The sequence below is a fragment of the Lynx canadensis genome, chromosome C2, assembly GCF_007474595.2.
Source record: "Lynx canadensis isolate LIC74 chromosome C2, mLynCan4.pri.v2, whole genome shotgun sequence".
Lineage (NCBI taxonomy): Eukaryota > Metazoa > Chordata > Mammalia > Carnivora > Felidae > Lynx > Lynx canadensis.
The window spans coordinates 95,423,098-95,448,533 of NC_044311.2; the positions used below are offsets into that span (position 1 = coordinate 95,423,098).

The 25,436-nt window shown below is 34.8% G+C and overlaps 1 long non-coding RNA gene across 1 annotated transcript; it reads right to left on the bottom strand.

Annotated features, from left to right (window-relative positions):
* Window positions 1-2,944: 2,944 nt before the first annotated feature.
* On the bottom strand, window positions 2,945-24,227 carry LOC115524252. The gene is made up of 3 exons (XR_003971989.1): window positions 24,120-24,227; window positions 13,138-13,139; window positions 2,945-2,960 (listed from the first exon to the last, which is right to left on the bottom strand). It is a non-coding gene; the product is annotated as an uncharacterized LOC115524252 (long non-coding RNA).
* Window positions 24,228-25,436: the final 1,209 nt, after the last annotated feature.

Sequence of the window (25,436 nt, forward strand, 5' to 3'; positions counted from 1 at the left end):
CACTTCGTGTTGAAGTATCTGCATTTTCATGGGCTCCTTCCTATAAAATTGATAGGACCTCTCTGCCTCACTGCCAGTTTAGCCAGTGAGCCCTCAGTTGTTATTTAGAAGAGTGAACCAGGAAGGGGAAAGCATTACATTATGATGGATAACACAGGAAGAAGGAAGGAGAGAGACAAGGATTTGCTTTTGTTTAGAAGTGGGAAAACAGTGCTGGGTGGAGGCTTAGCTTCCAGTCTGCACACTTCAGACACTTCTGATTGATAGGGGAAAAAAAATTCCCTAGACACCTCCCTGCTTTGCCTATTTTAGTGATTATCGCTTAACTGGCATTCCATATTAATCTTCCTAAAACCTTTTCATTATGTTCTTACCCTGCTCAAAAGCCTTCAATGGCTCTCACTGATACCGCACTAAATCCATCTTTCTGCACTTCTTTCCTCTCTCCAATCTCTTTCCTCTTCACTTTTTTTCATATTTGGATGTGTCTCCTATCTCCTCAATAATATTGCTGGCTTCCTTAGAATGTGAAGTCTGTCTCACACAGTTATTCCCTTGTAACTTTAATAGAGGAGGGAACTGATTAAATTTTTCTGGATTGATTGTAACCCTGTAATTTAGCACTTGCTTTTGCAGTTTTATGGTCTATTCTGATTTTTGCAAGCATAACTGATTTCACAATGCATTATAATTTTTTTAAAATAATGTTGCCTTGAAATTCTCATACACCTGAAGGATCTATCAGCTAGATTTTGAAGAGGTCTTTGTTAATTGATTGATACTAAGATGCGAGTTTTTTTGGCAATAAAACCATTTTTATTCATGAAGTTCACAGAAAGTCTTGTCACGTGACATCCTTTCCTGGTCTGCCTACCCCTTCCTTTCCTCTAGCAGTTCAACATACATGTGCACACACAGGGACACATAAACTCATCAGGAATAATTACTGTTCAAGCCGCATTCTGCAGAAGGTGGTACAGTCCATTTGTCTTCTCTGGACACCGGAATCTCTACTGTGATTGACAGAGCCGCACTCTGCACAGTTATCTGTCTCTAACCTCTGAAAGCATACTTTAAGGACACTAGGACACAACATATACAGTAGTTGAGAAAGACTAAGCTTCTACATGTAATGAGAAGTGCATGCAATTTATCACACAAATAGCTTAAACATGCTACTAATTACAGACATTGCTTAACACGCATAAAAATGAGCAAGAGATTAATTGCCCTTCGGGTCCATTCTCTATTCTTCTTTCCACCGTTTAGTTTCTGTATATCTTCTTTGGTATAGTCCACTTCTTTTTCCCTCTCATGTGGGGATTGGTCAGGCCTTTGTATTGAGGTCTTATTACTATTTTCAGAAAATTCTAATTCTTTATCACAGTTTTACCAAGGAGGCTTTGCTTCCCTCCAATGAGCTTTGTATAATGCTGGCTGCCAGCCTTAGTTATTAGGCCAGAAATGACTATGCTGTGCCCCCGCTCACCCTTTTTCTAATCTGAGGACTCTGGGTTCTAGCCAACAGCATTTAGGCGCTGCTGCTGCTTCTTCTTCTTCTTTTTTTTTTTTTTTAATTTTTTTTTCAATGTTTTTATTTATTTTTGGGACAGAGAGAGACAGAGCATGAATGGGGGAGGGGCAGAGAGAGAGGGAGACACAGAATCGGAAACAGGCTCCAGGCTCTGAGCCATCAGCCCAGAGCCTGACGCGGGGCTCGAACTCACGGACCGCGAGATCGTGACCTGGCTGAAGTCGGACGCTTAACCGACTGCGCCACCCAGGCGCCCCTTCTTCTTCTTTTTTTAAGTAGGTTGAGGTTAGTTGAAACGTGAGCTGAAAACACATTCTACCACTACATAGATACACACTTCCTCTGTCAAGGTATTAAACAGCCCCTTGGCCTCAAATGTGTGGCAGGGGACCAGGCGTATGGTCTGAATAGGAGGATATCGTGTACTTATCGCTTGCAGTATTGGATGCACATATTCTGAAAATAAGTTCTCAGTGAATTACCAAGGTAAGTTGGTTTCCAAGGACTCTCAGACTTGGAATATAGATAAAGCACTTCTCATTACACTGAATACTACTCCCGAGGCTGAATAAAGAAACACAGACCCCAAAGATACTCAAATTTATAACAAGAAATATAGGACATTTTGCTCATTGGTAGTCACTGATTTAGTTTGAAAATGCAGATGAAAGATACCCCAGGTCCAAATGATACTTTGCAAGCTAAACCACAGTATAAATTGTGAACTCTGTCATTTGCCAGCACATTAACCTATATATAATGCAACATTTATGGAGCCCAGTGAAAGATTGGATCTGACTCAGTAATTTCTAACACAATTGGTCTCCTTCGTTCTTTAATTATCCTCGCCAATTTCAAGAATTAACCTTAACTTTAAATTACGTAGGCCTCCTCTTTTGGATTTGTGTTACAATTGTAGGCTTATCTAAATGTTAGATGGTAAGGGTTTCTTGTTTTGCTTTGTTTTGTTTTTCTCTTTTCGCTGAATAGAGATATTTGTTCCCAGTTATTATTGTCATAATGACCCTGCCAAAAAATAATAATATTAGAGGCCGAGAGTGTCTCCAACCAGGCTATTGTGGGACCCCTGATGCCAGAGCTAGATTGCCTGGCTGAAAATCATATCTCAACATAATTGGCTGCAGTGACAAAAAGAGAGAGTGAGAAATAGAGAAAGAGAAAGTCAGCAGGTCTGATAGGAAGGTTGCAGGCATTTATATCTAAATGGTCTCCAAATGTACCATTTTGCTCCTAATGACACAGGATTAGGAAGGGAATATAATGAGGTTTTATCAAATGTTAAAATAAGTAGCCTGACCCCCCCCTTCTCAGTACCCCTTTTTCTCCCTTATATAGATTTAAGCGTAATAGAGTTTAAGGATTAAGAAAGGCAAATTTAGCAGAAGGCTGGATGTCTTTTTTTGGCCTTTTTTCTTATTTTTTTTCACCCTTCTCCGCCCCTATCATAATTAACCTTTGGAATAATCTCCCTTGTGATGCTGGTTACGCTACTCTTCTTTTTCCCGTTTCTTACTATTCTGATGTCAGAGCTTGTGTGAGCATCTTGACAAAGAATGACAGATGTCTAGAAATTGTACGAATTTATCTGGGAGTGTCAGTGTCCTTTTGAGGCGAAATAGCAATATCTGAGTGCGACACAATGGGATGCATGAACACTTGCAAAAGGAGATTCAAGGGCTAGGACCTGTAAGCACATGTTTTTTCCCCTCCCCTTGTCTTCACTGGCCAGACTCTTATTGCCTTCCTCTGCAGTGTCACTTCCAGCCAAATACTCCCTTTGTTCTTCTTCAGTTTACCTTCTCTTTACTGCATCTATGTTGTCCTTGCTCTGTAACCCTCTGTCCATCTAGGTATACACTGCTTTTCCCACTCATATGGCATCAGCACCTTCATAAGCACTTCAGGAGGCAGAACAGCAACTTCCACACATTTGTTTTAGCATTTGAAGTTGATAAACATTCAGTGCCTACACATAATATTCTGATTATTTGGCAATGCTAGATCAAAGAAATAATCTATTCCTTCATTTTATATATACACTTTGAATACACACACATAGTCCCGTTATGTGTGGTACATTTTACTAGACACCATGGGAATTAGGAAGATGAATTAGATCTGTTCCCTTTACTCACAATTATAATTTAGTAGTTTCTTGCACCATCTGCATAAAAGTGATTGTTAGAGCCATGAAGTGGATAATGTCCTAGTGAGAGAGTAATATGAAAAAAGCAGAAGGCAGAGGTTGGAGCCACAGGGATCAGTCCATGTTTAAAATGCAAAATAAGCGTGGGGGAAGCCAGTGAGAGAGACAGATAAAAACTGACTGAAATGACAGAAAGGAGATGGCAATAATGTAGTGCCAGAAAGATCGGAGAGTAGAGTTGCAAGAAGGAGGTGGGTATGACAAAGTGTCAGAGAGGCCAAAGAAAATCATAGCTAAGCAAAGGTTATTGCATTTGGCAATTAGGCAGATCTCTGAAGAAAGTGGTTTTTATAGATAGTGGGAATGCAGCTGAGTTGCATGGGGTTGAAGAGTGTTTGGTGGGGAAATAGACATAGCAAGTAGATTCTTTTGAGAAGTTTGATGCTAGGGGGAAGATACAGAAGAAGGAATTAATGATAAAGTAGTATGCATGCTTTGCTGTTTTGTGTGGCATGTGGGGGGGGGGCGGTGTGGTTGTCATGTAAGTATGGTTTAGGGGCAGCAGTATACCGGGTGTGTGAGTTAAAAACGTGGGATGGATAAGGGAGGGAGGGCAAGAGGGAAAGAGAGAAAAAGAATATGAGGAACCATGGAGTGGTTGATGGAGCCAGATCCTGGAAGAAGTGGAGGGATATGGACTAAAGTGGGAGATATGTTTTGTTTTGTTTTTCCTCTGAGAAAGAAAAAATCCAGAAAGGAGGGTGACATTTGGAAGGATGGCAGGGCAGGCAGGCAGTGCGTGGCTATGCCAGAACTCCTCAGTTGACAGGTTTGAATCATGACCTGAGTGTCTGGGCTTGAGGGGTGCATACTGGGTTTGCACTGCCTGTGGTAGACTGCAATAGGCAGTAAGCACGGATAAACCCCAGGTTAAGGAATGGCTGTAAGGATCTGCTGAAGTTCTAGAGTGAGAATTTTCAGACAGTTCAGCACAGCATTAAACCTATTTTTCTCATAATGATAGGTGACCAGTAGCTGCGTGTGCACAGCCAGGGGATGAGCAAGATCCGGAGCTCTTGAAAAGTATTTAATTAATAGGTATTCTAAGAACCTTTAATATATTCCAGACACTGCACTGGGCTCTGTGATTTTCTTATGGCAACCACATCACATAGCATTAATCCTCTTTGATTAATAGGAAACTTGACCTGGGGAGATAAAGTAACTTGACTCAGATTATGTAACTGGTAGATAGCAGAGGTGGAACAGCATAAAATCTTAGACTATGGAGCCACCTAATTACCTAGGTTTGAATCCCAGTTCTGTTATGTAATTTTGGGCAAATTCCTTAATCTGTTCAGACTACTAGTTTCTGTATCTGTAGTATGTATTCATTTGCTTTATACAAGATTAAATGTGTCAATACATGTAAATCACAGCAAGACTTGGCTTATTTTAATATTAGCTACTAAATACTGTCGTCATCATAATTCTGATCTCCCAAGTTAAAATTCAATTTTGTTGTTTCTTACTTTACCATAATTTCCCAAGCTGTGTCTACAAACCATAAATCAACTGAGGTGTTATCAGGTCAAAGAGAACACCATAGCTACAAAAACTGGAAAAATAGATGTTAGATCAAATTTATCAAACTTCTTTACTACGAATGACTTGGAACCTCTAATGGATTAATACATACTAGGGACTTCTAATATGGAATATAACAAAACCACTACTTAGCCACAGTCTATACAGAACTTATTTTTCCTTTCAAATCACGAACATTTTGAGAATTCCTATTTTTCTGTGGGACATACTGAAAAAATATATATATTTATATATAATATATATTTATATTTATATAAATTTATATAATTATATATAAATATATATTTATAATTATATATAAATATATATTTATATTTATATAAATTTATATAATTGTATAAATTTATTTTATTTATTTATATTACAAATTCTTATTTGTATTTATTGTATTACAAACTTTTATTTATATTACAAATTGTTTTTATTTATATTACAATTTATTTATATTACAAATATAATTTGTATAAATTTATATTTATACAAAAATTATACTGTATTAAATTTATATAAATTATAAATTATTATAAATTATAAATTTATATAAATTATATATATACATGTATATGTATATGTGTATATATATACACATATATACATATATATACATATATATGTGTGTGTGTATATATATATATATATATATATATATATATATATTTCTGCACTTTGGCCACTAAAACAGAACAGTTTCAAAGTTTCAAAAGACTTCTCTATGCTTGGCCCAAGTTGGGTTTGCAAGAAAAAAGAGTCAGAGGACTGATGACCTTCCGAGGATTGTCAGGGTTTAGAAGAGTCAGGCTGACAATGAAGGCAAGGAGTAGATTCAAGAAATGGTAATGAGTAGGAGAGAGAGGTGAGAGGGTGGGAAAATAGATAAAATAACAATCTCAATACCTTGGAGGCAGACCCATTCTTCATAAGGACAAGTCCCCGATGTGAGTTATTGTATGTCTCTCAATTTTAAAGAAAGTAAAAGTCACTTGAGTTCAAAAGACCAAGAAAGTATGAGATCAAGATTCCAGTGCTTCATCATATACATCATATACATGTACATCGTAATACATTATGTACAATGATTGTTTTATACTTGCATAAAAGTAGAAGGGAGGAAGAGGGGGTTTGCTTGTACAAACCTAACTAAAAAACAGCATTTGAATGTTACTGTTTATTATAATGAAGATAAAACATTTTCCTCTTTTTTGCAAATTTTCCTTTTCTTTAAGCAGTTACATTCTTTGTTTTCTATTCTAGGGTCTTTTTTTTTTAATTGGACAGGTGTATTTGAGAGCATTTGGTGTCAAGAACCAAAATTAATTATTTTGTTATTTCTGTGACACTGTGAAATACAAAACAAAGATGTTGGTAGTTATGTGGAGTTTGTAATGTAGATATTAAAAATAAACTATTCTCAATTATTCGAGATTATTGTAGTAAATAAAGTAAGGGATGGAACTAAAAAGAGTTATCTTCTTTTTAGGTTAATCTCCTATAAACCTAGAAAGGGTTTGAGAGCCAGAGACAAACAGGACATCTTTATTTATGTTTTAATCATCAAAACTGCATCCATTCTAGAAACCTTGAGGGATGTTTGAAATATTCCAGCTTTGCATTGTTTTGGTAGATGTGTGCATTGACCAGATTTGCTATCAACACATTTTTCAGGAAAGCAAATAATCAAGCATGAACATAATCTCTAAAAGCTATAGAATTTAGAAATGACAGATATTTATTGAAGTATACCAAAAGTTAAAGTTTCCATTACCCATAATTACACTTCCTTTCCTTTCTTCCAATAATTTACTCAACTTATTCCAACTTTGGGCCAAACACTGGGCTGGACATTGAAGACTGAAAGATGCATAAGATACAACTCCTGGTTTTAAGGAATTGAAAATCCCATGAGGATCCAAATCTGATAAAATTTTCTCTACATTTCTTGAATTCATTCTTGAATGCATCAGGCAATGTTCTAGGAATTCAAAATGTTTGTTACTGGTACTTATTATCAAATATTGTGAAAATTAAAATTGAAGTATGAAAGGCTAATAAACAATAGAGAACAAATCCCTAAACTGACATTGGAAAATCAAAAAAATACTTTGAGAGTTGCACAAAAGGTCTAAGTAAAAACATAGAAAGGTCAAACAACAAGATCTATTTAAGGAACTTCATGTAGTTCTGTGAATCTGGAACAAAGGTGGATAGGATAGGAAGTGATAGGAGATGGTGGGAGGTGGGGGGACTAACATCTATCAGGATCTGACCAAAGTATGCTGTCGTTAGAGAAGAAGGGTAATTAAGAGTTGAATTCAAAGTAAATCAAAGGGATACAGAAAGGCTGAGAGGAAAGGGAAGCACACTAAGAGCTACTTGAAAAAAAAAAAAGAGGGGCTACAGACACAGGATGGTTATACAAATGTGTAAATTAAATCCTGTGTGGAATAGAAAGTCTAGAGCAGACACACAGGAAAGATGGGTGCATTTAAGGGTCACAGATAACGACAGTGGCAGACTTGAGATCCAGAGTAGCGGTTTTGCTTCATGAAGTGGATGACAAGGAACCATTAGTGTCATGAGAAGAGGTACAATGGTCCTGAAGTGGTGTACTCTATGAACTACTTAGGTTCTTTCCTTCTGTCCCATGAGTACTTCATGAGAGTACAAAGTGTCAGGCAGACACTGAACTGGTGCCTAAGGAAGTTGAAAGATCAGATAGAATTCAAGCTATCTGCCTAATTAACTCCCTAGGGTGAGCCCGAATAAACCCCAGGGATTGATGCTATTATTTCAATAACACTAAAATTGGCTTGTGTCAATTAATTAGGGAATTAATGAGCGGTTAAGATGCCCACTCTGAAACACGTGGTCATTTATAATGATTAGTATGTTATGCACTGTGCTGTAGCAAAATAGTGAATTTCAGCCCTAAAATATTCAAGGCAGTAGTAGGCAATGAAAGAAATGTTCCACCATAAAAATTATCTGGAAAAAAAGTATCCATTTGTCTAATCATCCATAGCAAATATTTTAACCCCGGCTTGAAAATAAGCCTTTTTTCTACTGGCCTAAGATGAATACTTATTTATTTACTCTGATTGCATATAAATAAACTTCTGATATTCCATGTTTTTTTTTTACTGTTGTTAAAATTTTTAATGTTTTTATTCATTTTTGAGACACAGAGAGCACTAGCAGGGGAGAGGCCGTGCTCAACCAACTGAATCACCCAGGTGCCCCTGATGTTCCATGCTTTTTAAATAATAGAAAAGGGAAAAATAATCCTCATTCCCTGCTCCCCCACATAAATATGTGGGCCTGTCTATATACATACATACATATGTGTATCGTATATGTATTTGTATATGTATGTATGTGTGTATGTATGTATGTATGTATGTATTTATGTATTTCCAGGCTAAGATAACATTTAAATAACCATTACTTTTCAGCTTCAGGCTTACATAGACACACCAGTAAATAAAGTAATTTATTTCTGTGAACTAAAAAGGAAATTGCTACCCATCGTTCTGAGTTAGGCTTCTGCTTATGATGTAGCCATTTCTCAGCAGGTGAAGCCCTTGCTAACCAACAGAAAAACCACATGATGTTGTCAGTAATACAATGGGCTCTTAGTATTTTAGATGAAAGAAAGAGTAATTGGTTAATGGTCTCATAGAGAGAGAATGATGATAATAGATGTAGTGTAGTGTACCTCCCAGTTACTAACTTGAAGTACTGATACCTATCACTGTATAAGGACTATTTCATGAAAGTACACAGATTTCTGTAGTCAGTCTTAAGAAGATGGCAAAGGTACCTGAAAGCATACCTGACAGATTTACCATAGAACAAGTTAAATGACTCACTTTGACCTAAAAAAGATATATCTGTTAAAAGTTGTGTAGTGCATCAAAAAATTCATGTTGAAGTACTTTAGAAAAAATTATTCAAAATTAATATCATAAAAAAAACATAGGATTAAAAGAAAGATACTATGTTCATGTGTTTTCAATTTTTAGGTGATTAGATATACAAAGTCATAGATGCAATCTCCGCCCTGCTGCACATTGATTTATACAATGCATTTTGCTATGTTCTAAGCTTTTATTATCAATTATGGAAAAAAAAAATGTTTGGGGATTTAGTTCTTATTTAGAATTCACTCAACACTAGTTCAGGTGCAGAGGCTCTTTGGGGGATGGTGGTGGTGGGGAGAGGAATGTGTTAGTTATTTATTCCAGTTCCTATATAAAATACAAAATGATTTGAGAGGTAAGCATCAGTATGTGTTCTCACTGCCTAGAAACTTGGGCCAGTATAAAGAAACAAGGAAAAAGTAGCCTGTAAGTATTCTGTCTGCCTTTCTGATTCTTCCTTCTTTGCCCAGGAGAGGAAGGAATTAAGGACAAGATTAATTTTCTCCAGAAAGAGGGAATGGAAGAGAACATAAAAATTTAGTGTTTACATAATATTTTGCTAGGCTGCCTCAGTCTCCCTACAAAAGTTTAGACAAAGTTATCAACAGCTGTCTGATTGGCTAGGTAATTGCACAAATGCTTTTATTAGAAACACTTGCATAAACTGGGTTTGCATCATATCATATTGTAAGAGATAAAATTCAGTTCTTTGTTCTTTTTTGCTCCTTCCCTCCACTCTGGGGAAATAGGGTATGCTATGAGCAGGTGTACACTTGTCTAACCTATTTCAGTGGTAGGACCAGAGGGACTCGATTTCAGATGCAATGAGAACTCCTGGAATAACCACTCCAAGCTTGTAGGGAGCTGCTTTCTTTCACTGTCGTCTACATTTGGGCTGAGATTTAAAAGTGATTGATACTATTTACGGCTAATGCTCACTGCATCAATATTTTTAAGATTTATGAACATGTGATGTTGTTTACTTTTGAGACTTCTTCTTGGGGACTAATGGGTAACATTAAAATAAAACTATTAACATTTACAAACTCCAGGTCTTGCTAAAACTGTTGTGTGCCCTCTATTAAAATTAATAATTGGGCAAAAACTATTTTAAATATCAACAAAATGGGAAAAATGTGGCAATGCTGAATCCTGATGAGACTTTCTGAAGGCCATAAATAGCCCAGTTCATTTGAACATAGAAAATTCTTTAAGGAAACAGAGTCTGTTTAGGATTCCATTCCTGAGTCCATTGAAGATACTTAGTTTTTGCGTTTATCACTGTGAATTACACCTTCCTCTTAGAAACAGTAGAAAGGTTCTCTTTTTGGTTTCATTGAGGATTGTGCTAATATGGAGGACTCTGTTGCACATATTACACAAAACAAACACCTCATTCCTATACATTTTCCTCTTGCATTGGAGAAAGATAATAACAGCTAAAAGAAATTTATTTTCTCCCTCTTTACTGTCTTTTTGTCATCTTAGAATGTATTAAAAATATGTCTTCACTATTACCCTTTCTTATTTATTGTTTTAATCTCTTCTTTTTCTTTTTCTTTCCTCCAGGTAAGTCCTGCTGCTTTCTAAATCTTACCAGAATGTCCTTTAGACAAAATGGTAAGTACGTCTCTCCTGTAATATGGTTTCATTTTCCAGGGTACAAAGAGATTATCTATTTTTTCTAAAGCTGCATTTGGTACCAGCCCATTTCTTGGTTTTTATCCATTAACACTAAAAAACATTTGGTCATGAGTGAGGTAGCAATTTTTTGTTTGATACTTTGATGGATCCTTGTTACTTTGGGTTTTCAGAGTGTTTTTCTTAAGACTTCCTAGAAAATTGGGAGTGTGTTGTATATTAGAGAGAGGCTGTATATTAGAAATTAAGTGTGTTGTATATTAGAGAGAGGCTGCCCGACTCCTAGTAGGCATTGAATTTTGGGTGGCCAGAGATTATAGATCGTCTGTAGCTGGTTCAGAAGATTAAAGGAGCTTGCATTTATGAGTGTCAGATTTTAGAACTCAGCAGGTAAATATTGTCCCAGTGACATTAGATAACAGAACCTTTTTATAAAGCATTCCATTGCAAAGCTACCAAAGGAAATGCAACAGTGAAAATAAAGAGCAAAGTTCACAAAGCCTGGCTAATTAGTTTAGTGCTTCAGAAGGAAGAATATTGGCATTGTGGTCTTCATCTGCTGGAAACAGGTTCATGGTCCACTAAAAAAGGCACAAGTTTAGCTTTGTATATTGCAGTCCTTCATATTCAGAGATGATGCAAGTTGTGCGGAATTTTGATTCATCTTCCTTAAGAGGAGAGTGTGGATGGTATAACAAACTGAGATTATGACTTCTTACTGCTGTCCCCTATTTTATTTTGTGTCCTTGGTTTCACTCTTGTACATAATTATACCTATACTAGAATCATATTCTGTGCTGTTCCAAGAGACCATTTCAAAACCTTTTTTCATGACACTGAGCACTCATTTGATGGCACTAAAATTAAATAACAAGCACGTGAAAGGAGATTTAGTCAAGGCCATGAAAAACAGAATCAGAGAGTTTCATTTCTCAAGCTTTTAGCTAGAAGTCTCCTTAAGAAAAAAAAAGAAAATCTTAACATTTAGGTGCAAGGACGTGGCATTTATATTACATGTTATTGTGTTATCAAGTCATATATTTTTTATAATAACTGCTTCCAACACCTCAATTAAAGAAAAGTCACTAGACTTTTTTTTTTTTTTTTTTTTTGGTGTGTACACTCCTCTGCATGTAACTCTTTAAAAGTAACTTTGCATGGGAAATTCAAGAATTAACTGGAACACGTGCTGTATTGTTTGGGTCTCTTGAATTCTTGAACAACTATCTTGCTTACACCCACCACAAGATCATCTCTAACCCTTGAATTTTTCTTTCAGTATCACCTTAGTCCTTTTTCTGTTGTAAAAAAATAGAACACTCAATGCAACTGGTTCAAACAAAAAGGAACTTTGTGGGATTATGTAACTAAAAACTCTAGGGATAGATTTGGTCAGGCACCAGTTGTTGAAAGAACCTCTGTAGGACCTGGTTGCTTTGTTTCAGTATCTCAAATGTATTACTTCTGGCTTGGCTTCTTGGTCTCTATAAACTCAGTTTGAAATCTCATGGAGAAAGCATAGACAGTAACCCTGTGGGTAGTCACAGCCAGAGACCCAGTGCATCTCATTGATTCTGATTTTTGTCTTGAACATATCTGTGATGGGAATGCAGTGAACTAATTTATTTATGTCTAAGTTATATGTTGTAGCCCTGGTATTGGGGTAGGTGGAGCCTATCCAAACTCAGGGACAAAATGAAAAAGGGGTGGATTGCCAATCTGCTGTTATCTTCACTAAGGTGAATAGAGGCTGAGAAGCCAGGAAACAAATTAATAAATATCTACTTCATCTTCTTTATTACTGTATTTTTTTTCCCTTGGACAAAGATTATCTTTCTCTTTTTTGGAATGGTGTGGGGAACTTGACTAGTTCTGCTTCATCGAAACTGGCCACCAGCATAGCCAGCCCAGCAAGTGTGCATGAGATAGTGACATGGGGTTTCTGGTATTTCTTCTGTTCGATCTATAGTACCTGAGCCAATAAACCGGGGACAAGAAATGCTAGATGAAAGCATCATACTTTAATCAAATTTTCCTCTCTCTTCTGCCTTTCTTTGTATGTTTTGTTTGTTCACTCAGCACAATGAGAAAACAGTGCTGAGACTACGTTGTACTACCAAAGTATTTCTTGTTTTAAAGATCAAGTCTTTAAATACAAGAGCACTGTGCATAGGGATAGAGCATCTAAAGGTAGTCGATTTCACATGTGAAAGCTCACTTCAAAGAATAGCTTTCTTCTGAACATTAACCCATGAATTGTCCACTTTAACGTCTTTAAATAATATCACTTTCCTTTCCCTGCTTATATTAACATTTTACAACCAGAAACTTTGGGTTGATAGAAATTATTCTTTCAAGGTAAAGGACAAGTTTAATATTTAAAATTTAAAATTCAAATTTAAAATACTAAATTTCTCTGGAATGTTATGGAGGTTAGTGCCCCTGGAATTGTATAGCCCCAAAGTGTTGGAACCCTTGATCAGATTTTAATCCCAAAGTGCTCAGGTTGCCACGAGGAAAAAAGATTATTGTTTCGTTTAAAATATAAACTACCACTGCTTAGAGAATTAAACTATGAACAAATTCCTGGAAATGTTATCAACCTTACTAGAGCATAGCCTCTCTAGATTTTGACAGTCTAATTGATGAAATTAGACATTTTTATATCATTTGTGAACACTGTTAACCTAAATGAAGCCAAGCTATTCAGTGAAAGCCTTAGTCAAGTACTTACTGAAAGACCATCTACCTGCTTAGATGTAGATTATTCAATTTTTGTTTAATCCTTGTTTTTCCTTTTTAAAATTTAATGTTGAATGGAGGAGAATCATACCAAGAGTAATAATGCAATTGTTAATAGGTTAAACCTCATTAGTACTTAAGGTGCTATACAATGTATTTTTCAAAAGAAAGATAACTTTGTAAAACAAAATACATGTTTTACAATTTCTAATTAGATGTAGGGTCACTAAAATATATCAGCATAATGATTCTACCTGAAAGCTGTTTATCTTTCCATCCCCCAAAGCACCTAAAACCAAGTTTTACACATAGTGAATACTCTGTATTCTTAAGTGATGGGTAAAATAATGACAAATGGAGGACAAGTGAATGGGTTTTTGCAAGACATATTTTCCTGCATAAATATAATATAAAATGTGAGAAAAGTTGAAAATATAAAAATAAAGATTTATGTGTATGTGTGGTTTTCTTTTTATAAAATTGTAAAATATATCAAGTGATAAGATTCAGCAACAACTCTTCTTGAAAAATGTCACTTCAGATATGAAGAGAACAAGGTAATTAGAACAGCTATAAAAATAGCTAATAAAATTAAAAGCAGCTAAGAAAAATCAGAGGTCTAAGGCCTATAAAATGCATGTTTTCTGCCTTTACAGCATGTATTGGTCCTTGGCACCTACCCTTCTCTGGTGTCAAGGGGTCATTTGTCCCTCGCCCACTTCACATTCAGCTTCTACATACATTTGTAAGGACTGCCACAGTATTTATAATCTGCTTTAGAAAATAATAAAATTTCCTGAGACACAGACTTGAATTTTACAGGAATATCATCTAGTAGTCTTTCAAGGCCACTGGCACATGTTTATTGTTATCTTTTCCCCTTAAGAGTAAATGTATAAGTAAGGGGCTTATCACTAGTCTGTACAGTGTATGATTTTGCAGAAGTTTTAACAGACACATATCATGAATGCTTTTGTCATCTGGGTTGAAAGTTCTTTGTCTGGACCTCTTTCGCTTGACAGAAGCCTAGCATAGCTCAAATTTCTGGAGGGTTTAACAGCCCTCTTCTACCAGTTTGTCAGTCTATATAAGGGTTTAGTACTTTGATGCCAGAGTAAATATTGATGATCCTCAGAAGATCTGGGAGGGTATGTTACTAAGTTGATAAACTTAAATGTAATGAAATATTTATTTATTTATTTATTTATTTATTTATTTATTTATTTTCAACGTTTATTTATTTTTGGGACAGAGAGAGACAGAGCATGAACGGGGGAGGGGCAGAGAGAGAGGGAGACACAGAATCGGAAACAGGCTCCAGGCTCCGAGCCATCAGCCCAGAGCCTGACGCGGGGCTCGAACTCACGGACCGCGAGATCGTGACCTGGCTGAAGTCGGACGGTTAACCGACTGCGCCACCCAGGCGCCCCTGTAATGAAATATTTAAATGTAACAACATATTTAAAATTTTAAAAGAAAAAGAAAACCACCAACCTAGAATTCTATATCCAGTGAAAATATCCATTACAAGTGAAGGAGAAATATGTTTTTTTCAAACAAAAACAGGGAATTCATCACCAGAAGATCTTTTTGCAAGAACTATTAAAGAATTTTCCTTAGGCAGAAGGAAAATTATGTGGGTCAGAAACTTAAGATCTACATGAAGAAAGGTAGACCAATAGAGAAGGAATAAATGGAAATTAAATGAAATTTTTTTCTTTTTCTTATATTTAATTAATCTAAAAATAACTGTTTAATGTCCTTACAGTAACAATGTATTGAATGATTTTACCATATGGATAAGTAAGATGTCTGACAGCAATGTCACAAGGGATGAGAGGGAGGAAATGGGTGTGCAAGTGGAATAGTATTTTTTGAAGGTAGAGTTAGTTAGAAACATATGCTGTAAACTGTAGGGAAAGCACTAAACATTTTACTTTTAAGTGTAATTGAAATTAAGACTGGAGAAGGCAGAGGAGAAAGAGTGTCTGACAATAAATAGAAAGCAATTACAATGATGGTTGATATTAATCCAAATATATCAATAATCACTTTGAATGTGAATGATCTACATATACCTAATAAAAGACAAAGATTTCCATAGTGGATAAATAAACAAGAGACAACTACATGTTGTCTGCAAGAAGCTCACGATAAAAATAAAGACGCTGATAGGTTAAAAGTAAAGAAAGATACCATGTTAGCACTAATTAAGAAAAAGCTGCAGTAGTTACATTAATTTCAGGCAAAGCAGACTTCAGATCAAGGAAAACTATCAAGGATAATGAGAACCATTAGTAATGATAAAAGGGTCAGTTCTCAAAGGAGACATATTAACCTTAAATGTGTATGCATCCAAAAACTACATTAAATTATGTGATGCAGAAACTGATAGAACTGAGATGAGAAATAGATAAATAGACTATAATATTTGGAGACTTCCATATCTCCGTCAGTAGTTGATAGATCAAGCAGCCAATCAGTAACAATATAGTTGACCTGCCAGAATATAGTTGACCTGAACATCATTATAGTCAATTTGATCTAATTGACATTTACAGTATATTCCATCCAACAATGGTAGAATGCACATCTTCCTCATGCTTGCATCCCTATTCCAAGCTCACATGCAACATTTACCAAGACAGATGACATTCTGGGTCATAAAACATACCTTAACAATAAAAAAAAATAGACAAAGTGTGTTCTAAGACCATAATGGAAATAAACTATAATTAATTGGATGTCTCCAAATATGTGGTAATCAAACATTATCCATACAAATAACATGAAGTCCAAATAAGAAATCTCGAGAGATTAAAATATATTTTGAACTAAATTAAAATTAAAACACAAATTGGAGACATCTGTGAGATGCAGTAAGAGGGAAATTTAGAGCTTAAATGCATATATTAGAAAGAAAGAAAGATGTAAAATCATTAGTCTAAGCTTCCACCTTAAGAAAGTAGAAAAAGAAGGGCAATTTAAACCTCAAGCAAGCAGAAGAAAAGAAAAAAAAAATGGAACACAATCAGTAATTTGAAAATAGGAAAATAATAGAGAAAATCAATAGAACTAAAAGTTGTTTTTTATAAAAGATCACCAAAGGTGAGAAACTTCTAAGCTAACCAAGAATATATATATATATATTATTATTTATATATTATATAAATTATATATATATATATGTAATACAAATTATTAATATCAGGAGTCAAAGAGTAGTCATCACTACTGATCATATGGGTATCAAAAGGCTAATGCTAATAAAGGAATACCATCAACAACTTTTCATCCATAAAATTGGTAAGTTAGATGAATAGACCAATTCCTTAGAACATATAAACAACCAAAGTCACATAAGGAGAAATAAATAACCTGAATAGCCCCTATTAAATAAATTGAATTAATAATTAATAACCTTCCAAAAATGAAGTCACCAAGCCCAGATAGTTTCACTAGTAAATTTTGCTGAACATTTAAGGAAGAAATTATACCAATTCTCCACCATCTCTTCCAGAAAATAGAAGAGGGAATATTTCCTAACTCATTCTATGAGGCATTACTGTAATACTATAAAGTATAAAAGTACAAGATCATATACAGACATTATAAGAAAGATAAACAGTAGACCGATATTTGTCACTGTCAGAGACACAAAATCCTCAATGAATTACTAACAAATTGAATCCAACAATGTGAAAAAGGAATTTTATACCCGAACTGAATTAGTTTCTTAGGGCTACCATAATAAATTATGACACAGTGAGTGGCTTGAAACAACAAAAATTCATTCTGTTACAGTCCTGGAGTCTAGAAATTCAAACCATGTGTAGACAGGGCCATCAATCAATCAGTCAATCAATCTATCAACTAATATATGTAATATGTATGTAAAACTTATTATAGAAAACATAGAAGGAAATATACGTATCACTTTTGGTTTGGTGATAGGTTTTTAAATATAACACCACTAGTACAATCCAAAAAAGAAATAAGGGATAAATTTGATGTTGTTAAAAGTTTAAAAACTTATGCTCTAAGAAGGAGAATTAAAATGCAAGCCACAGACTTAGAGAAAATATTTGTAAAATATGTTGTCTCATAAAGGAATTGAATTCAAAATTGTATTCAAAATGCAAAATTCTTTGCATTTAATGATAAAAAGACAACCCAATTTTTAAATGTACCAAAGATCAGAACAGATACCTAACGAAATATGATGTACAGATGGAATTAATATGAAAAGATGCTCAGTATAATTTGCATTAGAGAAGTTCAAATTAAAATGACAAGATACCACTCTACACCTCCTAGAATGGCTTAAATCCAAAACCATGTAACACCAACTGCTGTGAAGATGTGGGGCAATAGGAATTCTTATTCATTTTTGGTAGAAATTCAAAATGGCAGAGCCACTTTGGAAGACAGTTTGGCAGTGTCTTATGAAACTAAACTTAATCTTGTAATATGGGGTAGCAATAACTGTGTTAGGTATTTACTGAACTGATTGAAAAACTTATGTCCATACAAAACCTGCATGTGAAAACTTGAAGCAGCCAAAATGCTCTTTAAAGGTGAATAAACAAATTGTGATACATTCATAGAATGGAGTATTATTCAGCTATTAAAAGAAATGAGCTATCAAGACACAAAAGGCATGGAAAATTCTTAAATGCAAATAACTAAGTAAAATAAGCCAATCTGAAAAGTTTCTGTGCTATATGATTTCAACTTTATGCCATTCTGGAAATGGCAAAATTATTGAGATGAGAAACAGATCAGTGGTTGCCAGAGGTTAGAATAGTCGGGGAGAGGATGATTGAAAAGGTGAAACACAAGATTGTTTTTAGAGTGAAGCTTTTCTGTACAGTGAATAGAAGACATTAAACAATTTGTTAACTTATAGAACTTCACAGCACAAAAAGTGAAACTTATTTTTTTTAGGGTTTAAACAATCATTTAAGGGGTTGGGAAATCCCAGGGTGGAATGCAGAATGTGTTAAAATAATCTAAATATATTATAAAAACATATAAACACTTCCCTCAAAGGGTTGAGAGAATAAGGGGGGAGAAGCTGTAATGATCCATGTAATAATGAATCAAAGTTGGAGACAGTAGTATAATCTTACGTTTAGCTCAATATAGATACAGATGGTCTACAAGTAAAGGAACAGATGGATTTCAAGGTGGGCAAGAGCATGGCAAAGCAATAATTTTAAGAGAAAAAACAGTCTGAGCTATTCATCTATCATGAATCCTATTATTATGTAAAATAAACAAATAATAAAAACAGGAACAGACCCTGGTGGGTACCCACAGTATCTTTAACGCAAACCCTTTTCAGCAAGAAATCTAACTGAAGGGAATTAGATTTATAAATGAGCTTTAAATTCTGGTGAACTTTCATACAAGGATATGCTTTAAAACTCAGCAGTATTTGTTCTATGAAGATGAATGTATTTGAACTGTGTAAAATTTATTAATAATGCTAAATGGGACATAGAGATGTTTGTCAAATTCCAGAGGTACATTATTCTTCATGTTTGAGAATGGGATGTTGGAGTCTCAAAACACATGGAATTAATTAGTGGAAATTCTGGTGGATGCTAAAACTTCATGAATGACAGATTCCTAGTAGATTAACGGGTAAAGTTAATGGTTAGTGGTCTGTTGTGGGGAAAAATGGTACTTTTCTTAAAAAAAAAACAAAACACCACTTAGCTCCCCTGGAAAATATGGGTATGATCAGTAGACAGTTTCTTATTTCTCAACAGTTTATTACAGTTGGGGGGCTACATCAGATCAAAGTAAAACAGCTCATCAGCACAGCTTAGTACTAATATATGCAATAGTATAGACTCCAGTACACCCTTCATGCTGTCTAGGATTGAGTTCACATGATATTTAAGGAAGGATCGAGGTAGACGAGCATGGGATGGAAATGAGATAGCTCGGAGAACAGCCTAGTCTTCAGAGGGAGAAATCGTTTAAAGAGATATAAAGGCTTGATATGCAACAGTTTCTTATAATTTCTAAGATAAAAGTTATGTAGAAACCTTTGTATCAAAAAGTAATATTAGTGATACCCTAACAATGACATATATTTTTGTTTTGTTTTCCAGCAGTGTTGATGGATGTTTATTAATCTATGGACACTATTCCACTTAGTTTTTAGGAATTAGTCGTCCACATTTACAGGTAGCTAAGCATATGAACTCTTAACAGAGTAGTTTTCATAAGGGCTTATAACATGTGATCTTTACCTCATTAGTATGACATTTTAATCCTTTGTAATATGAGTAAAAGTTTGCACCTCTTTATCATGCATACAGCTAATGATCTGCACTTTAATACATTCATTAAAAGGCAGAATTGTGTCAGTATCTTTAAAGATGTATCTTTGAAATTCCAAGCAGATTAGAAAATATTTTCATCTTATTCTCAAGTCAGTTATGAATCTTAAAGGTTTTTTACAATCTGCTTGGGAGCAGAGCCTGATGTAGGGTTGATCCCACAAACTATGAGACCATGACCTGAGGAGAAATCAAGAGCCAGATGTTTAACCAACTAAGCCACCCAGGTGCCCCTATATTTTGAAATCTATTAAAAATACAAGTTGAAATTTTTAAAGAGTGGGATTAAGTAAATATACAACTCACCTGGGCTAATTTATTACTATGATTGGGTAATGTATTTACCCTAAGATTCCTAGAAACAGAGGCAATAAAAACAAATGCAGTGAATTATGAAGTCCATATTATTAACAAAAGATAACATGACAGTTATTCAGGAAAAGGAGAAGTAACAGTTTCCTTTGCACTTGGAAAGAATTTGTAAAGAGACTTTTCAAGTTGGTTATTGGAAAACACAGAGACTATTGACTTTATCAATAATGTTGTAAGAAGTGGGGAAATGCATTGACCCTTGATTAGGCAATGTCCATAGAAGTAACTCACAAGTGGTATTCTGCATGCATGTAAGCTACTGAGCTCTGATGACACTGCCTTATAATGCTCTAACTTGTTACAAATTTGGAGAAGATGATGGCCAACATACCCTTTCAACCATCTTTGTGGCACATTGTTTTGTTTTGTTTTTTTTTTTTTTACAATTGAAGAGTTGGGTCAAGATCCCTCTCTAGTTAGCAAAGGACGGATGCCTTTCCGTGATGCTGCTTATTTTTGGTTTGTTAAGGAATTGTTTAGAAAGGCTAGGAAGTTTAGAATCCTCTCTCAGAAATAGAGACTAAGCCCTCTCATTGTGTTCAGTTCCTTTTTTTTTTTTTGAAAACTTTTTTTTTTCCCACAACATATTCATTTTAAACAGACAATACATACTTTAATATTCCTGGTTTTTCTTTTGAGAAGAAGGAATGGATGATAAAAAGAATTGGTGAGTTTTGCAAGCTTCATCTTTAGGGAATTAGTGTGGTCAGGGTCATTTGACTGGCAGCTCATTTACTTTCAGCATCTTCCATGATCCAGATGATGAGTATTAACACAGAACAAGAAGTATCGCCTCTGACCTCAATTATCTTCACCTCTGTGTTCCTTTGTTCCTGTATTATGTTTTAGGACCTGATTTCTGTGTGAAGTAAGTTTGAGGAAGAGGACTTCCCATTTCAGATGTAAAGTCATACGCCTTTTTGTGGGATTTTAAATAATGAAGAGCATGAAATGGATTTAGTTGTGGCTTTTCTTGTGTCATATTCTACTCCTTCCCAGCCTCTCTCATTTCTCTTTTATAGCCCTAATGTCTTTTTGTTAAAATAATAATTTTTTTTCTCTGTGTGAGATTCTGTCATTAGATGAAAGGTCATGGTTATAATATGAATCCTGGATAATAAATACAGTGCAAAATGGATTGAAATGCACAGAACAAAAAGACTTTCCAATTAAAAACCACTTTGCCAAGTCTGCACCAAACACCATATAGACTCTGCTTTCTCTTCGCTTATAATTAGCTGCCACTGGAAGTTAATTACTTTCAGGATCAAAGGAAACAAAACTAGAAATAAAATGGAAGAATTCCTTTTAGATTTAAAGTTTAAATAAATGTTTGCCTTAGGAGCAGACCATATGCCGAACCCATCCCAGAGGGAAAATATGCTTAAGAATCTTCAATACATATAGACCGACTTTAAAGTTCATTGAAGGTGGGCAAAGAAATAAGGCAGGTTTTATTTCCTTTGGGAGCATCAACTGGCAGATTTTACAAGGGAGAAGCAAAGACTCTTTACATATCCTCATTTTTGTTTTATCAGCAGAACAGAAAAAGTTTGTGCCATTTGGAAGATTTATTCTTGAAATGCTTTCTTCTAAGAAGACTGCTAAAAACTCCAATTGGATTTCTGATTTCTCTGAATGACAGATCTGCCTTATTAAAAAGGCTAATTGATTGTGGGGGTGTGAGGGGCTCTGATCATGTGCTTACCTACTTAAAACCAGTCTTCACAGAGTCATGGCAAACATTTTTATTGTTTCTCTCTCCTAAACTTAGTGCAGTTTTTCTTCCCCCACATATGATTTAAAAAAGAAAATCAAATGTAGAACACGAATGGGAATTCTGTAATCATATTTTTTTCTAGTTTGTTTCCAAAAACAGGTTATGATCTTTTGCAAAACACATTTCAGAATAAGATGACCAAGTTCTGTGCTGTTTATGGGAAAGTTGAGAGAATGCATGTCTAAGGTTGTTCAGGATCGTGGATAGAAAAGTATAGATGAGTCAGGGGCAATTCTGCTTTGCTCTCTACCCTGATGTTAGTTTAAGTTGTTCATCCCAAACTCTGGGCACAACAATAATGTGGATATAACTGGTCTTTGAACACTCACCAACAAATCTCCACCAACATTAGAACTTTCAGGAAGCCACTAGTCTCATCCCTAATCCTGCAGTTACACTTCCTCTTCCTGACCATACAATTAAACTACTATTGATTCTGTGCTTACCAATGTCCTAACACTGAGCTCAATATTTCACACTTATCTAAGCACTTCTTATAATAGTTATACAAGGTAAGAACAGTTATTGTCCCAATTTTACCAGATATGAAGTCTGCTGGAGAGGTTAAGTAACTTGCTGGGATCACGTGGCTAGTAGAGGACTAAAGCCAGGCATAAGCCCAGGTTAGTTGGAATCCAAAGCCTGTGTTTGTTACCACTATGTTGATGTTTTCTTCCTATAACACATTGTGTGTGTGGGGGGGTGGGTGGTGGATGGGTGTGTGGCTAATAATAATAATAATAATAATAACACAAAATTTGCCATCTTAGCTATTTTTTAAAATATAGTACAGTAATGTTAATTATATGCACACTGTGATACAACAGATTTTGAGACTGTTTCATCTCACAAAACTGAAAATCTATGCGCATTGAACATTCGTTTTCTTCCCCCTCCTCAGCCCTTGGTAACCTCATTCTTCTTCTGTGAATTTGACTGCTTTGGATACCTCATTTAAGTAGAATCATGCAGCATTTGTCTTTTTGTGACTAGCTTACTTTACTTAGCATAATGTCCTCAAGATTCATCCATGCTATAGCATATAGCATTGGTTATATATAAACTTGGTTACGTTTTTTCCTAAGTAACTTATTCTTTGTAAATGAGAATGTTTTCTTAATTTTCTTTTAGTTAGTTCATTATTATTGTATAAAAACATACTGATTTCTTTGTGTTGGTTTTGTGTCCTGCAAATTTGCTGAACTCATATATTAGTTCTGATAGGTTTTTTTTTCTTTTTAAGAATCTTTTGAGTTTTCTACATATAAGGTCATGCCATCTACAAACATAATTTCGGTCCTGCCTTTGAATTTGGATGCCTTTTATTTATTTTTGTTTGACTTCCAGTACTATGATGAATAAAAGTGGCAAGAAGAGTCATCATTGCCTTGTTCCTGATCTTAATGGAGAAGATTTCAGTTTTTCCACTGAGTATGATATTAGCCATGATCTTTTTTTTTTAATTTTTAAAATATTTATTTATTTTTGAGAGAGACAGAAACAGAATGTGAGTGGGTTGGGGCAGAGAGAGATGGAGGCACAGAATATGAAGCTGGCTCCAGGCTCCTAGCTGTCAGCACAGAGCCTGATATGGGGCTTGAACTAACGAGCTGTGAGACCATGACCTGAGCCGAAGTCGGACACTCAACTGACTGAGCCACCCAGGTGCCCCAGCCATGATCTTTCTCTTAGCCATGATCTTTATTTTGTTGAGGTAATTTTCCTGTATTCCCAATTTGCTGATTGACAAAATTCAACACCCTTTCATGACAAAAACAGTGATTTTTTTGGCATCAATTGAGGTGATAATGTAATTTTTATGTTTTGTTCCGTTAATGTGATATATCATATTGATTTTTGTATTTTGAACCATTTTTGTATCCTAGGGATAAATCCCACTTGATCCTTTTAATATGCTGTTAAATTTGGTTTGCTGTAATTTTGTTTAAGATTTTGCATAAATATTTATTAGAGATATTGGTCTATAATTTTCTTATAGTACTTTTGTCTGGCTTTGGTATCAGGTAATATTGGCCTCATAAAATCAATGTGAAAGTGTTCCTTCCTCTTCAATTTTTTGGAAGAGTTTGTGAAAGATTGGTGCTAATTCTTTTAAAAAAGTGTTTGGTAGAATATTTCTCTAAAGCCATCTGGCTCTGGACTTTTCTTTGTTGAGAGGCTTTTGATTATTATAATTATAACTCAATCATGTTACCAATTACATGTCTGTTCATATTTTTTAGTTCTTTATGATTCAGTCCTGGTAGGTTTATGTTTCCAGGAATTTATCCATTTTCTCCTGGTTATCCAATTTGTTGGTATATAACTGTGTATCATAATTCTTTTTTTTTGTATTATCATTGTAATATTTCATCTTTCCTTTCCAGCTTTTGTTGAGTCTTATTTCTTTTAATTTTTAATGTAGGTAAATGTCCCTTGTGTTCATCTTTTTAAAAAAATCTCAATGTTATTGATATTTTTCTATTGTAATTCTATTCTCTGTTTTATTTACTTCTTCTCTACTCTTTATTATTTCCAGGCACCTAGATGGCTCAGTGGTTAAGCATCCTACTCTTGATTTGGGCTAAGCTCAAAATCTCACAGTCATGAGATCTAGTCCCGTGCCGGGCTCTGTACTGGGCATGGAGCCTCCTTAAGAGTCTCTCTCTCCCTCTGCCCCTTTCTTCTTTGCTTGCTCTTAAAAAATAAAATAATCTTTATTATTTCCTAATTTGGGGTTTGTTCTTTTTCTAGTTCCTTGGGGGTATAAAGTTAGGTCTTTGATTTGGGATCTTTATTCTTTTTTAAGGTAGACATTTACCACTGTAAATTTCCTTTATAGTATTGTTTTTTATTTTCTGCATCCTATATGTTTTAGTATATTGTATTGTTTTCATTTGTCTCCAGATATTTTCTAATTTTTTTCTTGTTACTTCTTTGATTCATTGGTTATTCAAATATTTGTTGTTTACTATCCACATATTTGTGAATTTTCCAGGGTTTTTTAAATTTATTATTGATTACTGATTTCATTAGATTTCAATAGAAAATCATTCAGAAAATACTTCATATAATTTCAGTCTTCTTACATTTGTTAGGACTTGTTTTGTGTCTTAACATATATGACCTGAAGAATGTTCCATATTCACTTAAGAAGAACGTGTATTCTGCCATTGTTGCATAGAGTTTTGTTTATGTTTGTTAGATCCAATTGGTATATAGTGTCATTCAAGTTCTCTGTTTCCTTACTGATCTTCTGTTGAGTTCTTCTATCCATTATGGAAAATGGGGTTTGAAATCTCCTACTCTCATATTACGG